Raw genomic sequence first — 6,469 nt, 5'->3', positions numbered from 1 at the left:
AGTTTCTTGGTATGCAGGTACTGGGTTTTTTTTTAATTTCTCCTCCTCTTTTTCTTGACTCCTGGTTGAGAGAAAATTGCAGTTGGTGTTAGTTCCTTGTCAAACTGAGTTATTCCTTTTTCATCAACACTTTGTTTTCACATTGTTCCTCTTCCTGGTTCCCCTTTATGCTCCCAGATGTGTCTCTTTAAAATTCAGAGTTCTTAATATTTATGGGGCAGTATTTGGAAGCCTATGGAGCCACTGTCCAAGTTGTGTCACATTTGTGGAGCATTAGGAAGCTTCTCTTCTGCCTGCCAGCAATACAGATGCTATCCTCTGATTATCATGGTCTCTTTAAAAGAGAGAGAACATAATTTCCACTTCTATCAGTGCTATCTCCAGTAAAAATAACTAACACTAATCATCATTAATTTCTGTGCAGTACATTAGTAGTCTGTCTGATACTGGTCCATTAAAAAATACTTAGCCTCGAGTGTAAAAAGTCCTACATGAAAGTCTCAGGCAGTTTATGCTTAGTGTGCAGCTATAACATAGATTTCCTGCAAAACAATGTTCACAGGCATAAAAGCAGTATAAGGAAAGAGCAACATTTTGAGAATTGAAGGTAGGCAAAAAGCTCGAACAAGAAGGTGAGGCTTTTCTGTTAGAAAAGAAAGCAAGAAGTAAAGCAGCTATTACTGCCAGCAATAATGCCTGGAACACTGGGGTAGGGAATCTCCCAGAAAACAGTGGGATAGGAAACGAAATCCTTTGATCCTTGAGCCTGGAGAGAAGCAAGCTTCAATGTCACAAAGGACATTTGGCTAAAGAAAAATTAAGGACAATGTAAATAGTAACGATGAATGAAGTGGGATCTCCTACTGGCCATGAGAAACTGGAAGAATGTTCCACCAGGTTTCAGACCCCAGACTTAACTGACCTGTTTTCACTCATGTATGATTGCCACTGTTTTTGTGCAATTCAGTGTTTCAGAACCTCTCAAAAATAGAAAGTAAAGTATTAAATATACCTATGTTGATCAACAGATAATCAACTAGGTTACTGAATGCTGCTGGAGGGAGGCTGCACAGCATCCTGCAGCTGGCCAGTGAGAACAGCCCAGCTCCGCAGAGAAAGTTTCAAGCTGTCGTCATTGAGCAGCCTTCACTTCGTGTTCTCAGCTGGTGTTGCTTATCCAGCAACATTTCAGGCAGTGAAACTGGGTGATTATAGAAGTGGCACTTATTTCACTGTGGAATCAGCTATGAATGAGCTATGGAATTTATAATTTTAAAGCAAATATAAAAATGGGAAGGTCAGGCTAATTTATGGGACAAAAGCTAAAATGGAAAAGTCAAAGCATGAGAAGCTTTATTTGTGAATGAAAAATTGTAATTGACTGTTATGGACACCACTGCAAAAATACACTTTTTTGAGATTACTAAATGTTTTGTCAGCTCTGATTTTTCCAAGCAACTGATATTTATACATTTGATTTTGTAGTATTCTTTTAGGCATGAAAACCAAGTTGTGTTAGAAATGGAAGAGGTCAGATATCTCCAGAAGGTCATTTCTCACTGAACTTGATGTAACTCTGGATCATTAGAGTTATGCTAATTTACAAAGTTTCTTTAAATGGTTTTAAAATTTGCTATAACTGGGCATGCTTGTTTGAGGTCAAGGAGGAAAGTATCCCTATGTGTTGATTTTGATAGTGAGAGATCAAGGCTTTGGAGGAGAGCTCTTTTCTCACTACTAATAGGGAGAACCTGCCAGCCAATATAATCTCTCGAATAAGAACAATCTTATTTATTTTCCTTTTAATTTCCTAATAGAATTTGTGTGGTGCTGTTGAGTAGTTTTTTTCATTTAAACACTGAATTACTTAGATCCTATATGAAATACGAACTATTACTACTACAATGGAACGTTGTACTGTAAGGTTTTTTTCAGCTTGAGAGATTCTAGGATATAGTAGGATTTAATGCAGAGTATCTCTGCTACTTGGAATCAATTTTTTTAGGAAGGTGGTTTTATTTTAGGAAGGAATTTTTTTTTATTACAAAGATAATTGTAACTATGGAGTCTCTGTGGTGCAATCGGTTAGCGCGTTCAGCTGTTAACCAAAAGGTTGGTGGTTCAAGCCCGTCCAGAGACGGGTCCTTCCCTTTCCTCTGCTCATGTCAGGGAGGTTGGAACTAGGTGACCTTTAACATCCCTTCCAACCCAAACCATTCTATAATTACATTAAACTTTAGAAACCACTTTGGAAAACAAATTTGCTATTAGTCTCAGGCTCATTAAAATAGTTTGCTGAAGTATCAGCAATGGATTAACAGACTAAAATATTTCCATGGGTCATTATTTAAATGTGAAATTGCATAGAAATAGTTTAACTTAAGCAGAATATTACAGAGAGTTCTGTCATACCTGTTTGTCTATATGGTGCTTTGTCAGATTGCAGCTCTAATGGGGCTATGTAATTTCATGATGTTGAAATGTAAACATATGTAAAGAAAATATCAACATGGGCTACTGTGCCCCTCAGGCTTAGCAAAGATTTGTCATTTAGGAATTAACAGATAGCTGAGTAGTTGTGCTGTTTCCAGAAATTTTGTGTAAAAGCCTGGTGAGTTGGGATCTGCAGGACAGCTGCTACTGTTTGCTTCTAGCTTTACATCTCCTGTGCGTGGCACACTTTAGTAATTGCTCTAATGACAGGCATATGGATCCAAGTCTTTGATGTGATGTTTTTGCTTATGCTTTAAAAACACTTTTACTGAGAGGCTTAACTAACAGAATATGACTTTCTCTAAAGCCTAAAACCACAACAAATGGTTATGCAGTGAAACCACTGAAGCCTATGTCCTTCAGCAGCTCTCTCTTTATCATTTTATGTCAGCCCTTCTCTCACAGAGAAAACTGGTGGGGCTCTCTTTCCACTGCCCATCTGTGTGTTTTCATGGTATGTGCAAAAATGTAATCTTTTTGAGATGACTTCCTTTCTAGAGTGCTGGAAAATAAGGATAATAGGAAAGAGGCAATCAAAATGCTGTTTTCAAAGCCAAAGGCAAAAATTCTAGCATACTATCAGCTTGGAAGCAGGAGGCAGACAATTAGCTGGTAAAGAGGTGAGCCAATACCGCCCTCCTCCCCCCCCCCCCAAAAAAAAAAAAATGCTGGCCTTGATCTAGATGCAAGAGAGCAGCTAAGAAAACCAGAAGAGATCTTTGGACTTGTTGTTGGCTTTCACAGTGTGCTTCCACTCTATAAATAAGGCACCTCCTGGTTTTCAGATGTCTCTATGCCCTCAAGGTGGCAGGAGAGTGCAAAGCAACTTGAAAATGGAAAAGAATCTCAGTTGTTTTTCAACACACTAGGTCCGGATCATATCAGATAACCAGTTTTAAATTGTTATTTTTTAGAAAATCACTTTATCATAAATTTCAGAGCTTCAGATATTAAAAGGTTATGAGGTTAACTGAATTATCTACTAAACTTCATAACTATGGTAAGAAACAGATGAAGGGGTCAATAGGAATCAATGCAATTATTCTTCATGTTATGTTTGAACAGTGCACTATCACTATTTTAGGCAAAGCCCACAGAAAACAGCTACTGAGTTGTTGCATATGAAATTTCCACTGTATGTATGTAGAATTAACATAGAGAATAGGTTTATAGACTAAGCTTCTGGAGCAGAGGATAAGGAGAAGAGAAGAACATTGATATGGACCAGGAAAGAAGGTGACAGAGAAACTCAGTTAATACAAAGATCAGTCCTTAGCCTGTAATTTTATTAACAGAGCAGTCACAAAGGCTATGGTGATGGAAATACGTTGTATACATGGCCAGAGACACACTGTGTTAAACACGACCAAGGTCTTAGAAACAGTATTGTTTACTGTTGGACATGTTTGCAAAATGTGTATTGAATGGTTACCTTCTGGGGGTGGGTGGGGTGTGGGGTAGGAATGTAATTCCTGAATCGCTGGGAGACTCGAAGAGTAACTACTCCCAAAGGAGCTGAGGGCACCCCAGCTCAGCAGGAGAGAGCTGAAGTGTTAGTTCCTCTCACCTGGCACAGGGAATGGTGCCAGCCAAGGACATCCTCATCTGCAGGCACAAGCCACCAGCTTGTCTTGCAGAGGGAAGGAATTCTTAACATTGACTCTTAAGATATGCAACAAATTGGAGACTACTAACTAAAACAGTAGTTTCAAAAGTTACAGGAAATAAAGTATTTGAAGTCTGTTCTCCAGAACCAAATACAGAACTGAAAAAGTTCAAAGGACCTCTTGTATCTATTTGCAAATGAAAGTAGCTGAGAGAGATGAAGATGATACACACTTTCATTGTACTCTTTGTGTACAGTGAGACAGGTGCTCTCCATGGATGTGGTTCGACCTCTTTGCTCCTCTGCAGGAGATTAAGCAGAGGTCCTTTGGATCTCATTGCAGGGCCAGGGAACCAATCATTCTGTGTATGTGCAGCTTCTGTAGGAACTGAAATTTTAGATGAGTGTGGTAAACCAAACATGGTGTAGAGGTAGGTACAGCAACAGTAGCCATGGATGTCCTTTTGAACTGAGGAATTAAGAGTTAGTCTTATTCCCTGTTAAGAAAGACAAAAATTAAGGAGAAGGTAAAAAAGACTGTCAACAAGAAACAATTGTATACATGAAAAGTGTTTTGCCTAAATTAAGGAAGGCTCTGTGTGGGTGACTCTTCTTGACACGTATTCTAGGCACTGTGTGGAGAATTTACTGGGACTCAGGAGCAGAGACTCACACCTCGAGATGCTAGAAACCTTAACCAAAAGGTAGTGGTAAACCCCTTTAGACAAAATTGCCAAGAAACACCTATAAGGGAGGATTTAATGAAGACAAAACCCTGTCTTTTAGACCACTAAGAAGGGGAGACTATTTCAGCAGTTAGGCTGTTGCATGATTTTTCCCCAGCCTGAGAACCTGGACATATCTACTGTTTTTGGGAAGAGCAGAAAAAGTATTTGGGTATGGTGGTGGGATAATGGAAGGATCCACTTTAAAAAAAATTAAGTGTAGAAGCAGAGCTGGCACGGTGAGATAGTTTGGCATACTGGCATTAAAGATGGAAGAAGGTGTGGAAAGAAGAAAAGGACATATTCCTCCAACAGTCATGAACATGGTATAACCACTTGAACAGAAAACCAAAAGAAAATTCTGTTTTTTTTAATGGGAAATTTCTAATTATAACATTATGTAATTATTTAATTATTGCTATTTAATAGTATAATACCAGGGTTAGTCATTAATGACCTAATTAAATGTAGTTAAATGGGTAATTGATTAATTTCATTAATGTTTACAATAATTATAACATCTAGTTATTGCTACTACATTGTTTAGTTACTCAAACATCTTATTGTTCCTGTCAGTTTTCAGATAATCTAGGTTTTTTTTTCAAAAGGATTATGAGTAGGCTGGGGAAATGCTGCTCTCCTGGATAGTTTCAATTTTGACAAAACAGGTAAACCTGAAGACACAGGATCAAAAATCCCTTTTTTGCTTTCTGCAGTGAAAACTACCTTCTGTTTGAGAAAAAAGATGCATGATAATAGAAATAGGAGGTCTGTGCTGTTGCCCGCCTTTGCAAACTAAGCCAGGGCCTGCTTCTCCCTTCCTTGACTCTGTAACATGGAGGAAAGACGTTCTGCACTCCTACTGCGGAGTTAATGCTTCAGGAGCTTGATGCAGAGGTTGTTCATATCAAACACCCAATAAATTCTATAGCCGTTGTGCTGTCGTGGTAAGAGTCTTGGAATACTGGCATTTCTGAAATAACCCTGCTGGTTGACTTCTATGTTGGCAATTTGTGGAGGAAATTTGTGCCCTCCATCAGTGATGAGATGGCATCCAAAGCCATTCTCACGGCAAAGTGGTTTGCTACTACTGTCCCCCATTATGGATCTCATGTTAACCCTGCATATGTATTTGTGTAAAGCACAATTGTCGATGCCAGAAGTCCATTTAACAGCAGGATCTTTGCACAGAGGTGGTTGCAGGATACTGCTGTTATGAGCAGCATGTTAACAAGCATTTGTTTCATGGAGGGGTGATTCATGGATGAATTTGCATCTGCTGTTTCAGATTCATAGAACCTGACAACTAAAAGACTAAATTATTGTTGTCTTAAGGCTTTTCTACCCTGAGTGAGACTGCAGTTTGCTACCAGGAGTTTTCCTGGTTTGGATGGATATTCTTCTAATAAGCTAATAAATTTTTAGGATGAATTGTGATGCTGATATTTTTCAGAATCAGTCCTTGGGATATTCTTGGCCGCAGCCAGCTCAAAAGCTCAGAAGCTCTTTCACCATGACAGTGAATTCAGGCAAAAAAAAAAAAAAAAAAGAAAAATACTTCTTCAAGGGCCAGTAATTAGTGTGTAAGTCAATAGGTGGTGCACTAGACATATGGAAATGGTGAAGAACTGCTCTTGCTCTTTCA

At 38.7% G+C, this 6,469-nt stretch overlaps 1 non-coding gene across 1 annotated transcript; it reads left to right on the top strand.

Annotated features, from left to right (window-relative positions):
- The first annotated feature begins 2,066 nt into the window (after window positions 1–2,066).
- TRNAN-GUU lies at window positions 2,067–2,140 on the top strand. The gene has a single exon. It is a non-coding gene; the product is annotated as a tRNA-Asn (tRNA).
- The last annotated feature ends 4,329 nt before the right edge of the window (window positions 2,141–6,469 follow it).

Source organism: Pterocles gutturalis, unplaced genomic scaffold (genome assembly GCF_000699245.1).
Source record: "Pterocles gutturalis isolate BGI_N339 unplaced genomic scaffold, ASM69924v1 scaffold41188, whole genome shotgun sequence".
Classification (NCBI taxonomy): Eukaryota; Metazoa; Chordata; class Aves; order Pterocliformes; family Pteroclidae; genus Pterocles; species Pterocles gutturalis.
Note: the sequence above shows the minus strand (reverse complement) of the source record. Positions and strands in the feature narration are given on the sequence as shown.